The sequence below is a fragment of the Drosophila nasuta genome, chromosome 3 (assembly GCF_023558535.2).
Source record: "Drosophila nasuta strain 15112-1781.00 chromosome 3, ASM2355853v1, whole genome shotgun sequence".
Lineage (NCBI taxonomy): Eukaryota > Metazoa > Arthropoda > Insecta > Diptera > Drosophilidae > Drosophila > Drosophila nasuta.
In genome coordinates this window covers 40,108,739-40,128,307 of record NC_083457.1, presented here as the reverse complement: position 1 = coordinate 40,128,307, position 19,569 = coordinate 40,108,739, and the positions used below count along the sequence as shown (strand labels likewise).

At 39.0% G+C, this 19,569-nt stretch overlaps 1 protein-coding gene across 8 annotated transcripts in view; it reads left to right on the top strand.

Annotated features, from left to right (window-relative positions):
• LOC132793845 (RNA-binding protein Musashi homolog Rbp6) overlaps nt 1-19,569 on the top strand; it is a 226,160-nt gene that overhangs the window by 116,865 nt on the left and 89,726 nt on the right. Inside the window, exon 1 of one of the 8 annotated variants that reach the window (XM_060803958.1) lies at nt 10,065-11,088. The exons of the other annotated variants lie outside the window; for them this stretch is intronic. The gene's annotated coding sequence lies outside the window, so the exon portion shown is untranslated. Of the gene's footprint in view, nt 1-10,064; nt 11,089-19,569 lie in introns of those variants that run through there. 8 annotated transcript variants of the gene reach the window in all.

Here is a 19,569-nt window from a genome sequence, read left to right as displayed (position 1 = left end):
ATTAGGCAAACTTTGTTGTCTGCTACAGGCAGCTCACACACACACCCTACAACACACACACACACACTGAGACAGTCATCAACTTTAGCCCTGTGCGCTGTCAGGGCAGACAGCAGAAAAAAAAAATTGCTTCATTGCTGTAATTTATAACATTCGCTTGTCATTAACAGCAATTTTAATCGCTGCCAACTCACACATAGATATATATCTATATCAGCACGTGTGTGTGTGTGTGTGTGCGGCATTTAAAGCGTGAAAATATTAATTTATGGGCTTTTAAAATGAGCTGGCAAAATGTGTAGGCAATAAATGTGAAATGCGAAAATGAATGAAGCGATATTTCGAATTAAATACCCCAAAAATATATACGAATGTAATAAATACTCAATCAAATGCAAGCATAAATTCCACATATAAATATCCACATTACTCCAACAAATACCAGTTTGATTTTATGAGCAGCTTAAGTTGAATACTGCAAGCAATGATTTATATTTCAAAGATTCACAATTATTTACACATTACTCTTGTGTCTTTTTTATTAATTAGTTATTCTGCCTTACATAAATTATTACTTATTTATTGTGCATTTATATGTCTGGCATATTTTCATGCTGAAGGAGATTTTTGATATATTTAATGATATATATTAGGATTCTTGGAAATTTGTGTGCGTTTAGTTTAAAATTAGATAAATTATTTAAATATTTCACATACCAAAAAACGGTCTCAATATACGGTATATTTTTGGCTCTATGGTATATTATAATAATTATATAATAATTAATAATAGTTCAACGACATACTAAATATATCATTTGATATACATATTTTAGTGTTTTATGATATAGTTGGAATATAATAGTATATCGATATAGCATATATATTATTCGGTATATTTTCGGAATATTTAAAGAATAATACCACAATGTGTTGCTTTTGTTGATTATATGGTATATTTTGTACTCTGTGGAATATGTTGAATGTAATAGTATATCGATAAACCAAATATGTACATCATTCGGTATACTTAGTATACAAATTTGGTATATTGTAAGAATAATACCGCAATATTTGCTATTATTCAAAATGATTACCGGGTATATCACAGTCGAGCACACTTGACTGTAGCTTTCTTACCTGTTATTTGTGCATTAATTGCCTTGCATATTTTCAAGCTGTTTTCGCGGCATTATTAAATGTTTGATTAACTTTCTAAGTGTTCTCTTTAATTGTTGTAATGTTGGCTAAAACAAAAGTACAACAGCTATTTATGAAGCTGTGAATACTGAATAATAATGCATATTGTATCCGATTTTAAATTCATTTTATTTGCATTCATATTCATATCATAACATGCAAAATATCACAAATTCGTCCAGCAGATTGCCTAATTGTTATCAGTGTTGCTCTTTAATATATTTTACTTTAATTGCAAATATCATAAATGTGATAAATATCGCCGCTTCAAACTAATTTATATGCATTAAATTAAAATGTTAAATTTATAATTATGCAATCGAAAAGTTGAAGAGACTCAAAAATACCCTAGGATTTAATTGAATAATTTAATAATATACTTAAAAAGTTCTTTTCTGTATATTTAAATACTTAAAGCCTTTAATTGAAAGCCGAGTAAAAGCCATAAAGGCAGCAGCGAAAAGAAGAGCAAATAAAATAGTATATAATACATATAGTATATTGCTTAATAAGATTACACATAATTTATAGAGTTTGGCATCGTCTTTCGCATCGCTTTCAACTGCCATAATAGTGTGGCCAAATATATTGCGCATAGCGTTTTATAAGCCGGGATTCTAATTATCGTTGTGTGTTGAATTTATAATACAGTCAGTCTATGCGAGTCGAGTTGTTATTATTATCTTGCGTTTATCAGCGCAACGTCTGCTATTTTCCAAAAGCATTTCCAAATGCAACGTTAGCCGCAAAACAAGGCCAGCAACACAAGCAACAACAACAAGAGCAGCAACGTTAAGTTGCCCCAAAATCTATTTATGCCGCGCGGCTGCAAAGCCCATAAACCACAGCCAAAATCCAGTGGTCGTCGCATTTAAGTGCGGCGGCAACAACAACAACCACCGAAGCACCGTTGAGGCAAATCCGCTCGCCTTAATCTTCACTTGCTGCTGCGCGTATCTTAATAAACTATTAAATCAAACTCAAGCTTCACTGCACGCAAGCAAGATACACATACTGCGATATGGATACGCACACAATCGCACACACACTCTCTCGTATGATTGTGTGTGTGTGTGTGTGTAGTAAATAAATAAATGAGTTATATGCGCGCGTTGTTCGCATTCACATTATTCTCCATGGCATTGGCGCTTTCCTGTACTGAGGTTGCCAGTTTTTGGCATTGCCCAGCTCCGGCTTCCAGCTCCCAGCACCGGGGCGCGTGTCCTGTTTTATTTTATTTTGTTGCTGTTGTTGTTGTTGTTGTTGTTGTTGCTGTGCTCCTCTTTTTCGTTTTTTCATCTTTCAGGAAACCGATACGACGTGGCCATTATGGCTACGTTGGCCCTGTTAGTAAGTAAGTCACCCAGCAGGATCCAGGAAGTGAGTTAAGGCTCAGCAAACAGAAATAAATTGAACTGAAATTGGCCCACTATGTATTATAAATGTCCAAGGAGAAATTTGTTATCCGGCCCCCAATGGCACTGGCATTTTCTTTTTCTTTTGATTTTTCCATAACACACACACACACACACACACACACACACACAAGAAATTGCCACAATTTTAAAGTATTAATAATTATTCGGCTCAGGCTAAAGCAAGAAAAACAAATTGTATTTAAGATTGTCAAAAGTCAATGACACAAAATTATTGAAAGTTTCCAATTGAGAATTGAACAAGTTGATAGAAAATGCTTCGAGGAAAGCATTTGACAGAAGTTTCTTGAAGCTACGATTTTGAATTTGTAGCAAACAGATTTATATTGGTAAAATATTTGAGCAAACAAATTTCTACCTAAATAAATTTATCATTTCTCTTTTTTGCTGGTTTCTTTATAATATTGCAGCAAACAAATTTATGTCGATTTGTATAAATTGTTCAAAAATTTATGGCTATCGTTTTGTGTGTAATAAAAGATAATTATAAAATCGTCAATGATTTTTTATGAGGCACTCACGCATTGAGAAACATTTAACGCTCAATCAAATACACTTAAAGACTACACAAAGGACAAAAACTATTCTCAAAGAGTTTTACTTCTATATAATATAATTTCAGCAAAATAATTTCTACTGATTTGAATAATTTGCCAAGATATTTAAAATAATTCTAAATTTTAAATGATTAATGAACTCCATAGAAAGTTGATTTGTCATTCGTAAATGAATTTAATATGTTATTAATGTATACAATGAAATATATTTAGAAAATTTGCAGAGAACAAACACATATTTTTCAACATGTTTCCCATATAACTTTAAGTCTTAGTTGAATATTCCTTAGCCGTCATTAGCTCTGAACTTTAATTATTAACAAACAGACATTGATTTTTGTAAATCAAGTTAATCGTATCTCTACGAACTCGATGGATATTTATGGCTAACTTTTGTGTAAAATAATCATAAAATCGTAAATAATTTTAATGTTATGTTTCCTCATATATTTCTTTCCACTTTAAGTCATAGGTTAAGCTTCTTTAGCCATTATTAGCTCATAGCGTTAACCACATTTTTTTTACTACAAACCAACACTTGTTGCGCAATTCGCTTTGCTTTGTGTTTGCTTCTATCAGAATATTTCATAAGTTGAAGTTATCTTCATGTTGATTGTTTATTGTTTATTGTCATCGATAGTTTCTTTTCATTTTTCTTGCTTGTAAGCGATTCTGCTGATCTCATTTGGCTGCCAGAGACCTGTAGCCTGCTTTTGGCCATGGCTGGAAAAAAAATAGCTCCACTGCTGCCTGTTTCCCAGCAGCCTTGGCTGGGTTTACCTCTGTTCCCTTGTTTCCCTTTTCCCTCTGCTGCAGCTACTCTGTCGTTATTATTTATGTTTTGTTATCCGTTGACCAGAGCGTTGGCGCTTGTTTTTTACACACACACACACACACACATTGCTGCTCACCTATTTTACGATAGAATGAATATCTTGTGTTGCCACTGCTGTGGCATGTTTGTGTGTGTCTGAGTGTTTCTGCCACAGTATTTTTCTATAAGCTCGCAGTTTTCCCAGCTCAGAGTTCTATTCTCTGTTCTCTATTCTAGTTTTTTTTTTGCGTTGTGTTTTCGGCTGCTGCTGCTGCTGCTGTTACAGCTACTGCGCTCTGCTTCTATGTACTTCCGTTTTGTAGTGAAAAGAGCTTTGCGTGTTGCGGCATGCGTGTGTGTTTGTGTGTGTGTGTGTTAGTAAGTGTGTGTGTCCATGTGGGGCTCGCCTGTTTGTTTGTTGCTTAGAGAATTGATGGCAAAAGGATGTGTGTGATTTCGCATATGCGAGTGTGCGTGTGTGTGGCGCTATGTTTTTGCTACAGCTACGTTTCTGCCACTGCCACTGCTGCTTGCCGCAAATATCTGCTGAATGAAGTGGCATTTGTTAGTATGGTTTAAAGTAAAGTGCGCGGCGTAAGCTTTTAACAAGCGAAATTGCTTAAATGTTGCTGGACAGCAGCAACAAGGAGAAGGAGAGAGGGAGAGACAGCGTAGAGGGGAGAGCGCAGTGAGTTACTTGGCTGACTGGCTGGCTTAAAGGGTGTTGCAGGCAAAGACACACTACAGCAGAGCGATAGAGAGAGAGGGAGAACACAAGCGAGCGAGACAGTAGCAGCATCAGAAGCAGGCATTCTCTGCACATTGTGTATGTGAGAATGTTAAGTAGTCATGTAGAGCGATGTCTAGAGTCTGTGGAATGACTAAATAAGTTATTCATATCAAGTTTTGTTTTGTGGCTTAACGCAACTTAAGTGCTTTTAGATATTCGCACTACAAAAAAATAACTGAAAATAAAACAAGCAACAAAAAGTATAACAACAATCTGTCTTGTTAGTTAAAGTTGCACAATATTATTGTATTTATCTAAATTATATGCTCAATCGACGCGACGTTGCATAACAAAACAACATAACTCAATTTATTGTATCGAAATTCAAACAAAGTCTTGCATCAAAATAAGCCAGACAAACTTTAAGGCCCATGAATTGAGTTAAAGGAAATGCCTCCAAAAAGTATGCTACAAAAATTTTGAAGCATGCCATTTTGTTTTAGAGGATAACAAAAACTAGATTAAGCTGTCTTGTTGCATTGCAATGCAATAAAAAGTGAGTTGCTTAAAATATTTAAAACAATATTTATTATTGAAATTAATTTAATTTAAATTCATAGGATTTTTAAGAAGTACAGAATAAAGTACTGAAAGCAGTTAAACACTAAAAGCAACTACACTTTGATAAGCTTTTGTCTTGTATAGCTCAATTTATACTTTGTATAAGTATTCTTTTTTTCTTTCCTTTGCTCTTCCTTCATATAAAAGTTGTAGAAAACCCCCAAAAAGAATGTTTCCTTATCTATTTCTTCATCTGCAACTATCTGACTTTATTATACTGATATCAAAATTGTAAATAGTTAATAATGAGTATTACGAACCGAGCTATGCAAGATTTTATACCTCTCCTGTTACAACATCGTTCAATGTTGTCAACCTAAATTTTTAATAATTTAAATAAGCTGATAAACTCAAAAGAAAAGGTATTCTTCAAAAATATAATACTGCAATGTTGCCTTAGATTATTTTCTAAGCTCGTTAAAGATCATCTTAATTCTTTTTTACCTTTAAAACCTTTTAATTTATTACAAAAAACTGTGAAGAAATTAGCGTTAAATTTGTTGCAGTAAGTAAAGTAACTTTACTTTTTCGCTTTGCTTCTTTTTTCTTGTCAGCTTTACGCAATCTTGTTGCCAGCTAAACTTTAACAAGCTCTTGTTATATTTAATGCTTAAGTGAATCTGCTTTGGCGCCGACCTCTTGAAGCTCTAATTAATTTATGCACAATTCGAAGTTTAAAGCGCAGAAAAAAATTCTATGGCGGAGTGAGAAAATTCTTATGAAAAATCTGCATGTTGGGGGCTTGTGGTTGCAACTTTGCGTAGCGTCTGGCTTTTCACCCAGCAAGTAAGGAGAGGGAGGAGGAGGGAGGCAGAGAGTAGTTATCGTTGTGTACATTCTTAGAATATTTTTGTGCGGGGGAAACAAGAGTGTGCGAGTATTTTGGAAAGTTTTTCCGGGCAACACGCACATTCCATTTCTATGCAACACTCGCATACAAATCGTTTTTCTAAGTGAATTTAGTTGCTGTCTACGCATCCCCCATCCCCATCCCCTTCCCCTCTCCATTCCGCTGCCGTGTGTAGCTTTTCTTTATCAACAAAACACGCTTACACACACACTCACAACATGTGTGTGTTGTATACGCATACATGCATAAATATAATCTTTTTATGTGGCTGTTTTGAGCTGCTCGATAGCGCAATTTGGGGGGGAAGCCAGAACTGGGAGGGGAGGCCGCTACTGAAGGCATCTCTAGCGTCCATTGTTTGATCTGCAGGACTGACTGACTGACTGGCAGCAGGCGGGCAAAGCGTCCCCATGGAGTCGTCAATAAATGCGATAAAACCAAACATGTTTCATTTGCAATGGAGCACACAGGCAACAGCTTTCACTTCAGCTTCAGCTACGGCAACGTCTTGTTCTTTAGCTTCCTCTTTTCTTTCTACTTTTTTTTTGGAGAGCTGCACATCTCTCATCTTACAATGGGGCAGGAACTCATAAAATTGTGCGAGCGAGCGAGCAAGCGGCGTCAAGTAAAACTCCTGTGTGGATTTTGACCCATAATTGACTTGTACACATGCCAACTCCCAAGTCGAGTCGAGTCGAGTCGAGTGGAGTCGAGTCCGTGGCCTCCTACTACTTCTGCTTCTGCCATATACATATAGATTTATATTTATTTATATTTGTATGTATATATTACTAATCCTAAGCCCAACTACTAGCGGAAGTACGCTTGCCTGCTCTCTTTAGTAGTCGTAGTGTGCAGAAATGTCAGCTTTGACATTTTTAATGCCCCCATAGCTATCATTAGATGGTCGAACAAAGCGCAGTCAACGAACAAAGGCAATCGAAATAATCAATACAAATTTTATAACCTCACTCCCCCGCCTCCTACACACACACACACACACACATACATAGCGAGCAAAGTCAGTCGCACAACAATGAAATACATTACAAATCAATTGCAATCGCTCGAAAATCGGCGTACGAATTTCCATAGACGATGTCTGGCTTTGTGGGTTCCGTCCTGGTTTGCCTGGTTGGCTGGCTGGCTGGCTGCCTGGCTGAATTCCTGGCAAATGGCAAAAGGCGAAAAGGGGCAACATTATTATCATCATCAAGCGTACAAAGTTAGTGCCGCCGGCTGCAGAGTTCCCGAGTTGCGAGAGTTTTGCGAGAGCGGGAGCAGCGGCAGCATCCAAATCGGCAAATGAAACAAACCAGGATTTACATGTACACAGTTATTGCCGATGCTGATGCTGATGCTGGCGATGCTGCTGCTCCACTCTCATGTGCGTGTGTGCAGCATTTCCTTTGGGTTATTTTCCGGGAACAACATTTCATGGCACTGATAAAGCTGCCATGGCAGCAAGCAGCCAGCAGCCACCAGCAGCAGCGACAACGACGACGTCGACGTCGACAGCATCAGAACTTCGCAGTTGCCGCTGGCAGCGCTTTTTCAAAACTGGGGAAACTGTCAGCTTACCACAAAGTGCGTCGGCGCAACAAGAGAGAAAGTACAACTGAGAGAGACCGAGAGAGAGAGAGCGAGTTGTTTTGTCGGTGGGAAATTGTGCTCAGACAAGTGTCGCTGCGAGCGCTTTGTGGCATGTCAGCAGGCAACAAAAACTGCCCCCGGGCGGTAGGCAACAAAATATTTGACGCAAGTTGCGCGGCCTGCCGTGTGTGTGTGAGTGTGTGTGTGTGTGTGTGTGAGAGTGTGCTGCTATGTGTGAGCGGTGCCGCGTGCACTCCAGGCAATGTCAAGTTGACACTTTCACCAACACACACACATGCACATACACACATAAAGAGGCAGGCACACACACACGCGATGTACGGCAACACGAACTGTGGCAATTATCAAGCGTGCTGCTGAGTTTGATTGAAGATGCAGCTGATGAGCAAAGAACTGCAGTAAAAGAAAAATAATCCATAAATGCAGTTAATTATTTAGCTACAATTTTGTTGACTAGCTTTACTTAGGCTTCATTCTACAATATTTGAGTTAGTTTGGTATTCGAATTGTGAACACCCTCTATAGAGGTTACATTTGCTATTGTTGTTTGTTTGCGCCATTTGCCCCATCTCGATGTGCCTTCTCTTTTGCTCTGATGATGATGGCTGCCTGCCTGCCTGACTGCCAGCCTGCTTGGCTGCCTGGTTCGGCTGCCACCCACGAAAACAAACATAAAGGTGCAACAATGACGCGCGTAGATTTTTCCAACTCTCCAAACTGGCGCGTGCCCGCTTCCTCTCTCGCTCTCACTCTAACTCGCGCTCTCTCTCTCTCTCTCTGTGCGCTCTCCTGTTGCAATTGCTCTCTCTCACACACACACACACACACGCACACAACTCGTTCTCTCTCTCGTGTTGTCTGTTAAGTAATTTTCGGTTTGTGAAAGTGAATTTTTAGCGACTGTTTTGTGTGTGATTGCAACATTGTGTGCGACACTGCCGTAAAAGTGGAAGAGGGCGTGAGTTGGGGGTACGGAAGTGTGGCAGGCAGTAAGCCAAGTCAAGATGTATGGCTAACAGCAGCAGCAGCAGCAGAAGGCATGGCGCAGTTAGCAGCAAAGCAGACAAGCAGCCAACAACTAACAGCATCGATCGATGCACGCGCAAAAGTGTTGCATACCCAAAAGGCGCAATAAGAGAGCTAAGTTAATATAATCTGGAAGGAATAAATTTGGGGAAAATTTATATTACTGAAAACTGACAAAAAAATAATAACAAAACCAACATAATAAAATTAAATAGAATTCATTTTTAAAAGAATAAATTATAATTTTAAAAATACGAACAATTCATGTAAATAATTTATATGAAATGCAAATTATTAAAAATATATATATTTTTAATGTGTATTGACTTGTATAAACTTTTTTAAATGTATGAATATATAAATTACAATAACCATCAAATAATAATATACATAAAGAAACATATTATATAGTCTCGAAAGTACATTTTATTTTATTATTATTTAAAATTCGAGTACTTAAAACATATATATGTATGTAAATAGCATACTAATTCAAACGGCATGACCACCATTTAAAAAAAAGCATTTAATATTGGTAAAGTCACAGTAATCTTGAGCTCTTTAGCTTTGATTTTTTGTGTTACACGCAGAAGAATAAAAAAATTTTAAAAATAGTTGTTGATAGTAAATTCTGTGTGCTCTTTATCTATCCTTATTTAGTTTAGCCACTTAAATTTATATTTTAAAATATTTCTTGTTACTACCTTAATACTCTACAATACTTAATACTCTACAAAATCTGCTATGCTGATCAACCTAAAGTAACTGCTGTTAAATTTAGCAGTACGTTGACAACCCTGGTCATTGGCCCGCATCTACTAGAAGCATTTAACAGACTTCGTGTGTGGGGGTGTTGTCGAACTCTCGGCTCTCTCTCAGCTGTCGCTGCTGCTGCTGCTGTTGCGGCTGTGGAGCCCGCTCTCGCTCTCGCTGTCGCTCTCTCTCTGCTCCTCTGCCTCTCTTGTTGCCGCTGCTTCTCGCTTCCTCTCGTTCAGTGTTTCGCTCTCTTTCTAGCCATGCGTGTGTCGCTGTTAGTTGCTTCCGTTGTTGTAATGCTTCTGCGCTGCCGCTTCCAGAAGTGAAATGCTGTCGCTGTCGCTGTTGCTGCTGCTACCGCAGTCGCTGCCGACGCTGACGTTGCTGTCGCTGTAGTTGTCCTGACGCCTTTTGCTGTTGCTAAAAATCCTACGCAATTCGCGAGAGTCCTTCAGTCGTTATCAGACAAGCGAGTCCAGCAGTCGTTGCGTTCTGTTCCTTAGCCGTGCAAAAGTAGCCTAGTGAAAACACACAGCCAACAAACCAACAAAACAACCAAAGTCAAAAAAGCAAAAAAGAAAATACAAAGAAAGAAAAGCATAAGGAAATCAATTCTCTGAATTCTCAGCACTCGGCTCTAAAAAAGCAAGCAACAAACCAAAGCAACAATCGCAACAACCACAACAACAACAACTGAGTTCAATTTTATTGTCAATAGCGGCGAAATTTTCGGTAGACGACGACGACGACGACGACGACGATAAACAAGAGAACGAGAACGAGACGCGTTTTTTGGGCTTAATATTAGCGACATTTTTTCACGTGATTCGCAACGCGTTCAAGTGCAATCAAACTTAATCAACATTGGAAACATTTATCAACGCGCTGTCTAACGTTTGAGCTTTAGTAGTGTAAAAAAGTAAATACAAAACAAAACATAAACAAACCCAGAGTATAAACAAATGCAATTTAGGTAAACACGGCAATTTCAAGAGCTTCTCAATTAGTTGTGAAATAAACAAACAAACAAAAAAAAACATAAAAGCAAAACAAAAAATCTTAGCGATTAAAAATAACAACGAAACGAACATCAGCGACAACAAACAATAAAAAGCAAAACATAACACAAGCTCAACATCAACATCAAATATCAACAAACAACAAGAGCAACAACAAGTTAGAAACGCGCTCTTTTTGACGACAAACAACAACAACAAAAGAGCAATCACATTTTTCCTGTCGAAAGTGTTGCAATAAATTCAATCAAAATTTCACACTTTGGAGTAAATCTGTTTTACGTGAAGCAGCCAGCGGAGTTATTTCAGCAGCCGCCGCCGCTTCCGCCGTTGCCAACGCTGCCAGCGCCGGCGACAATTAAAGCGATTAGTCCGCCAGTGACAGCAGCAGCGGCAGCAGCAGCGCCGCCTTTGACGCCGACGTCGCTGTCAGCGCAAACCGCCACAATTCCAACAAAGAAGCTCGTTGTAAGTAATCCATCTCCATCGTTCCCTCTTCTACTTCTCTTTTTTTTTGTGTCTGCTGCCCTTGACAGACATTTTGTGTTCGTAATTATTAATGTGAATGAAAGTTTTTGGTTGCTGACCTCCTCAGCCCCAAAAAGTATGCAATGAATTATTTTTATGCTATTATTTTTACATATTCCGCTTCGCACGCAATAAATTAATTTATGTCCAACGTCAGGCACGTTTCGCAGCCAGCTCCAAAAAAAAACAGAGGAGAAAAAAATGTCCACTCTCATTCCACATCTGCTCCGCTTGGGGCACACGTTTCTCACCTGTTCGCCATTCATTACAACGTGTCGTTTAAAAGATTTTGCGAGTAAATCGTTTTAAGTGTGTGCAGTTCGCCTCGAGGGGAAGCAAAACAAAGAAATTAAAATTCTAGATAGAGTCCTTTGTACATCTGCAGTGTGCTCTGTGCGCTGTGCTCTGCGCTTGTTTATAATATCGTTGCTTATAATTTGCTTTTAATTTGTTTGGCAAACGCCAACACTTCAACACGGACTGGACACACAAAAAATGTCATAAAAATAATTACGCAGCGCCGCCCGCTTGCTCGCTATATAAACGTGACGCGTTGGCAATTCGCGTGTCTCAAAGCGACTTACAACACCGATCTCCCACACCTTACTTTCCTTCCTCTCTCTCTCTCTCTCCCTCATTGGATGGGCCCATAAATTTTATAGCAGTGCTGTAAACGCGACTAAAGGCTCATCGAAAAGTGGCCATAAATAAGTTGAAATATACACTCTAAGTTCTATAACATACATATATATTTATAGTGCGGTTTTTTGGGCTCAATATTTGGTATCTGCTGTTGTTGCTTTAGTCTTTTCGTCTATGACTCTATTTAACCCATAAACTTGACGGAAGTTGCTAACAAAAATAAGCGCTCAAATGTTGTTTTGGTTGGTCATAAACAAAGAACTCACAAATGATACCAAAAGCAGAAGGCGCAGGATCTTATCTGCTTCGAAATTTCGTAACTGCAGGTCAACATTTTAAAATTAAACGAAACTCGATGTTTCGAAGAGCGAGCGAGCGCATCGTTAAAAGTCCATCAAATAATTGAATCTTTTAGTTTGGCCGAAAAAGTCATCAATTTGGTTGGGAAAAGTTTTTGATAACTTGCATAAAATCATAAGACTTTAATAAATCATAATTATTCGCAGATTCAAATAATAGCTTTCTATCGCCATGAAATAGTTTTTGTGGTGGTTGCTGAGTTCTTTTTTCATGCTGATCTCAGCAGTTCTATTATTAGTTAGCTCAACTGGTAGCAGCATTATTTTATGTCGAAAAAACTATAAAATAAAAATGAACAAATTTCAAAGATGAAAATTGAAAGAATACTTTGCAGTTGTTAAAAATAAAGTTGATTAACAAAATAATTGATATTTCTGTATGATACTAAATTTGTTTTCCAAAAAATGTTTCAATATATTCGGCAGTCTTTTTTATGTTGAAGAAAATAATTAAGAAAACATTTTAGAACGTACAATTTGATAAGTAAATTGTTCAGCTAAATAATTGCAAATTTTGTTAGATACTGAAAATATATATAATTAATATATTCTACTTGATTAATGTCAACATAACATAGATAAAAACAAAGTATTATAGTATTCGCTTAAATATATATATATTCAAAAGTGTATCAAAATTTTAAATAATAATATAGAAATATTTTATAAAATGTTTAACCTATAAAGTAGTCAAGACAACAGATTGCAAAACACTTTAAAATTAATCAAAATTTTATCATTGTTTTTAAAAATGATTTAATATTAAAGATAGGAAATTGTCGTAACTAAATATTTTTGTATATAAAAATATCTTTCTGCAATTCAGCAGCCGTTGCTAAAGTACTTTTTATATTGCCGTGTGGTTTGGTGTAGATGTTTAAAGATTGATGGAGATTGCTGTGAACACGCTTATCAGCTGAGTCATGAGAGAAGCTCAGTTGATTTGTTATCACACCGAGCTTAGGCCATAAACAATGCTTAAGGCTGTCAGCCAAAAACTGAAGTGGCAAAATTCTTCATCAAATATGCGAGCATGGCCCATAAATTTGGTTGCTTTCGTCTTCTACTCCCCCACCCCTGTCAAAACAAGTCCCATGAAAAACATTTTCGTTGAGTAACTTGCTCAGTAGAAGATGAGGAAGAAGCAGAAGTAGTTTGCACCGTCGAGTCGAGTCACTTCGAGTGCAATGTGCACTGTCAGCTACACCTATTGATGCTGCTCTACAACGACAACGACAAGGAAAACGACACCAAGAACGAGACATGCTCATGTTCATCCTTATCCCACATGTTCATCCACATTTGAGAGCAGCCTTCTCTGTCACTCACTCTCTCCGTCTCGCTCTGAGCTCTATCTAACTGCCAGTTTAGATTTGTGTCTAGTGACTTTGGCTTGTGGTAAACACTTGAGTTTAATGGTTTGTTGACTGCCTTCCCAATGACTGAGCCGATGCCAATGTTGAGCCTGCAAGAGACCTGAAGACGTTTCTATAATAAAATTCTCGTCTATTGCCGTGGCTATAAAAGCTGGCTAACGTAAACGAGCATTAAACTGCCACAACACACTTGAAGCTTGAAGCTCTAGCCTAGCCTAGCTCTCAATTCTCAACTCAACTCAACTCGACCTCTCGACTATTTTATTATTTACTAACTATTTTATTTGATTTGATTTAATTTCGGCAGTTTTGCCATTGCCTTTTGGGCTCTAACTGCCATTTGGCTCTGGCACTTTTAAAGACCGCGAAGCCAATTTTTTGTGACAAGCCAAAGGCAGCTGGATTATCGAGAAAGCTCCGCAATAAAATGAATTCAATGTGAAAGGTTTTATTTCTTTTATTTTTGAGCAATAGTTTTAAGTGTTTTGTTTGTTGTGAAAATCTTTGCGCTTTTTTCCAAATTTAATAAGTTTAAGTTCTAAGCATATATTTAACGACTTTTTTTTTGGTGTGCACTTAAGGTGTTTGTTCTCGTTGTTGTTTTGTGTGCTTTATTTGCGAGTGGATCAGCTGGCGAATAACACAACTCATCCGACTGCTTACAAAAGCACAGCCAACAACAAAGTCCAAGCTTCTTGCTTTTTGTCCTTTTTGCTGCCAGCTGCCGTTAAGCGCTGCTTGAGGGGCTTAGGCGACGCCTGCCTTCCATAAAACTGTCACAATGGAACAGGAGTTGGAGTTGGAGTAGAAGTGGGCGGTGGAGTGATGGATGTAGCCACAAGCAATTAGCTATCATGCATATGGAGAGCAGCAGAGACCAAGGGAAAAGCAACAACACAACACAACAGAGCACAGAAAAAAAAAGGAAGCCGCAAATCAAAAGCAGAAAAAACCAAAAGCAATTGTCAGCCAAATTGGCATTGGCATTGACTGTGCGTTGAGATTTGATTTATCAACATGTTTCACGTGCGACACAAACACACACACATACAGAAATCTGGCTGGTATTGTCAGCATCCCCAGCTGAGGGACTAAGCAGTGGGAGTCAAGAAGAAGAAGCAGAAGTAGAAGATGGAATGCGGAGTTGAGGCAATCACACAAATACGACGTTTTCGTTTTACGCGTCGCCGCATCGAAATGTGCGTGCCACACACACACACACACATACACAGCTCAACTGACGCGTTTCCGTCAAGTGCAACAAGCTAAAGGGGGGAAACAGGCGGAAGGGGGGAGACGGAAGGGGGAAGTCAGCGTGCGTGGGTTTATTAAAATTTTAATATCAACGGCAAAGTCGACAGGCAGCCAAGTAAAAAATGTGTGAGTGTGCGGCGTAAACTTTTTTCTCGTTTTTTTTTTCCTTGGCTGTTTTCGCTTTTGCGCCAGGACGAATGTCGACGCACAGAGGCAATCAACCCCAGCCAACAACCAGCATCCAGGATGCCAGCTGAAGCGCTTGAGTTGAGCGTTGAGAGCATTGAGCGCTTCAGCGTTTCAATGTTCAGTGGCAGCGTTTCAGCGTTGAGCTGCTTCAATGTGTGCGTAAGAAAATAAGTCATTTTCCCTTAAGGGGAAAGCAAGGCAGCAAGGCAGCCTTGACTCTGAGCACCGCACTCTTCTGGCTCTGCAGAAATTCATCGATTGAATACAATACAAATATGTCAACGAGCCGCTTGAGATGTCGACGACGATGGCTAAAATCTCGGAGAGAGCGAAACTTTCCGATGGAGGCGCTTGTCTACGGGTTTTTAGCTCATTTCAATGTGCCCGCGGGGAGAAGTGCAAGAAGAAAAAGAAGAAGAAGAAGCAGAAGTGTGTGCGACAGACTTGAATGAGGGAAAAGTGCGCGACGACTGACGACTGAGGACTAAGGACTGGCAAAACCAATCAGTCAGCGGAGTGGCTTCGCAGCCGGGGTGTTGAATTACGGGTATTTTGTGTGTGTGAATTGAATTTGGCATGCCAAGAGAGAGAGGTGTGGGTGGGAATAAGAAAATGGGAGGAAAAAGTTCTCCCACACCTTGCAAATTATTTGCAAACGCATTCCATTCGAGTTACTTACCAGGAAGCAGGCGCCAAGTGACAACCACCGGCGGCAATCAGAGCCAAGCTAGTTGAGAGTTGAGCCAGGGGAGGGAGAGAAAGGTTAAGGAATGTGTGAGGAGGAGGATGAGTTCTGGCAGTTCGAAATGGAGACTGAGGCTGCAGGCGGCGAATTGTTATTTTATGAAATTGCAAACACAATCAAGTTGACAAGCAGCCTTTGTCTTTATCTTTAGCTGAAGCTGCCTGCCTCCTCGTCATTGTCAGCATCATCATCGTCATCATCATCAGCGTTGTGTGTGTGAGTGGGAGTGGGAGTTGAAGTAGAGTGTGGGAGGAAATATCGTCAGACAAATAAATTGCACTAATGGAGCTGTTAACGTTTTTGCAACTCGCAACTTATAACTAAGCCAAAAAAGCAGCTTGTAAAATATTTGAATTGAGTGCAGGAAACTAGAAAATTGCAAAAACTGCAGGAAAAACTACGCCCTCACTCCATTCTCTCTCTCTCTCTCTCTCTCGTATCGTATCGTAAAATGAAAATGCCAAAGCACTCGACAACAAGTCGGCCAAAAAGCAAAGTTGCAACCGAGCATCTTTTGCACAGCTTTGGTCAGACAACCATTGTTTTTTGTGCCCCGTGTGTGTATCTGTGTGTGTGTGTGTGTGTGTGTGTGTTCGGGACAAGCAAGTTATTAGATTCATTTCAAGTTGTACGGAAAAGTGCACTCGAAAACACTCTGAAGACTGTGGCAACTCTCTCTCTGCGTCTTGCGACTGTTGCAAAGTCAGTCAAAGTGAAATTTTGTGGCGGCTCTCGGGGAAAAAGTTCCCCCAAAGCGAGAGACGAACACACCGAAAAAAGAAAGAAATGGGGCTGCTGGCGTTGACAACACAACAGTTGATAATAGAGAGAAGGGTAGCGAAAGGTGGCAGGGGGAGGAGGAGGAGGAGGAGTAAGAGGAAAGGAGACAGGCGGAAGTGGAGGCTGCAAACAGAGACCGCAACACTATAAATGTGGGTAGTTGCCACCGAAAGCGAGCGTGCGGCACAAAAGAAACCGCAACATCAGCAAAAAGCAACGCTTTGAGAGAGCAGCTGCCACAAGGAGAAGCGGGGATGAGTGGAGAGGGAGGGGGAGGCAGGCCTAGGCTGGGGCGGCACTTATTTCAAACAATTAACTTGATATTGTAACGGCTTTTGTAAAAAGGGAAACGACCGCCTCAGTTCTCCCTCTCCTCTCTCCGCTCAAGAAAGGTCAGCAACAAGAAGCGAGAGGGCAAGAGGGCAGAGGGCAGCGCAGAGCTTTGCAAGTTGCCTCGTCAATGTAGTCAAATAACAAAGAAGCAGCAGCAGGCCAAAGCTGAGGCTGAGGCTGGGGCTAAACTTGGCTGGCAGCATGTGGCCCCAAAAAAGCGAGCAAGTACTAGGTGTGTGTGTGTGTGTCGGTGTGTGTGTGTGTGGTGCCAAAAGAAAAACATAATAAAATCAAACCAAGTGGAGAGCTGCCTCCGCCTCTCCCCTCACTTGTAGTCGTCACACGAAAGTAAAATAAACTGAAAGAAAAACAAAAACTCACGAAATGCGCGACGTTGTTGTCCATGGCTGAATCATCTCCTCTACAGCCAAAGCTACAGCTGCTGTTGTCTCTTGGAATTGCTATCAGTGTTACAGCTGGCGGCAGTGTTCTCCTCCTCCTCCCCCTCTTCTTCCTTCTAGTTGCTAGCAACACCAACACCAACAGCAAGAGCAAGAGCAGCAGCAGCAGGCGTCAACTCTTGTGCTACACAACTTGAACACGAAGTTCATCAACTAACGCGAAGCTGCAGGAGGTGCCCACAAATGGCAGCGTCCAAAAGCGTTATTATATTTGTTGTAGTTGTTGTTGTAGTTGCTGTTGCTGCTGCGTGTTTGTTTGCCAGCAGAATGAATATTGCCCAAGTTGCTGTGGCCCGCCCTGAAGCTGTTTGGCTTGGCTTTCTCCTGGCTTTCGCCTGCTAACAACAGAGTAAAAAGAGAGCGAGAGAGCGACTATTCTGGCGAGAAAGAGACGCTGCTGCAGGCAACCACCTGTCCTGGCAGCAAGTTTCCTATACTTTTTTTTTTGTTGCTGTTGTTGCTGCTTGTTTGCTTGTCTTATAAATTTACTTACGCTTATTTGCGCTGGAAATGAGCTGGCCCCGGCAATCTTGGCCCCAAAGTGCAAAGTCGTCGTCGCGCTACTCCAAATAACAACAACGTGAACGACAACGAGAACAAAAACAAACAAGCGACAAAAGTTTTTTTACGTTGACAAACACACGCGGCGTATGCGCAATAATTTACAATATTATTGTGCCAAATTGTTCACAAACGAGCCGAGGCCACAAAAGGTGCGACAGATTGACGCAAAAGTCGCAGCAAGCTTTCTATATGATTAGTTGACAGTGAGAGAGACAAACATTACGAAAACCAGAATGAAACGTGCATGAAAATGCTCGAAAATTGGAAATTGTGAGGGAAATTTTGGCTGGCACTTGGCAAATATTTAATGCGCTTTTACTTCTGCTTTTCGCCCTCGAGCAAGCAGCAGAATTATGCATTAACAATGCATAAGCATAGCAAATAAAAAACAATTTGGGTAGCAAAATGCAAAGCAAAGTGAAATGAATCTTGCTGAAATTGAAATAAAAACTTATTGAAGAAATTGCTGAAATAATTTCAATTGCAAGAAATGGAATGAAGAGCATAGAGATACAAATTATTGCAGGGATGAGCCAAGATTTCATTTTACTATCTAAAGTGTCTAGTTTATAAGTAGAGGCTAAGAGATAAGTTATTGTGACATTCAATATTAAATTAATAAAATGTGATTTAAAAAGACAGAATGCAAAGTGATATAAAAATTAAAGTTAATCGCAGCAGAGTTTAAACTAAGATAGCATTTAGAAACGAATAAATTATTGAAGAAAGAAGACAGAAAATCAAATAAAATAAGAGCAAAGTTTATAATGAGAAAAAATGTTGAATTTGACATTGAAAGACAACAAGACTAAAAGGTAACTTGAAAATCAAAGAATTTAGAAGAAAAGAAGATTTAGAAAAACATTTGCAATTGTTATCTGGAAATAGGAATAATAATTAAGAGCTTATATATTTGGATATCATTGAAAGTAGTAAAACTAATGATGAAATCAGAATGCTCGCAAAGTTGCTCAAAGTTGTAAATTCTAAGCCACTTTTAAAAAAACTTAACAAAATTGCAACAGACAGAATTGCGTTTTATCTGAAAATGTCACAAATTGTTTCGCATTTAACCAATAAAGCTCTAACAATATCTTGCGCATTTGAAATAGTTTTCTGAATATAGAAATAATAATCAAAGCTTGGAATTTTTAAATGGCAGTAAATGGAGTAAAAATATAGCTTGAGTTCACTTATAATGTACGAATATTTAAAAGAGATTATCTAAATTGAAATACGAAGCTTCGTTCTTATCTCAAAATGTCACAATTTGTTACGCATTTTATCTATAAAGTTCTAGCAATTTCTTTCGCATTTAATCAATAACTTTTCGATTAACTAGCTTCCCTTTGCAGCGACTCCCCCAAAGTAGTTGTGAATAATAAGCGAACAATGTTGCCTAAAAATTTTTTATAAGTCGCATTGATGTTGCTTCTGCTGCTGCTCTCCATTATGTCTCCTATGTCGATAAACATTTTTACTGACCTCTCAGTTGACTATTGCCTATAAAAATCTGCCTGTGGAGCACTGTGCTGTTTATATGGGTAGCAAAAAGTGTCTCCGAGCTGCAGCAAAGTTTCAATTTTATGATTTTTCGTAATTTTAATAAACATTTGATGTGCACTTGCTTCCTTTTTTGTTCGTACATATATTTTCCTTTTTTTCGGTGTGTTGTTCTGGCAAATAAAAGTTGGCAATATTCAGCTGGAATTCTAATT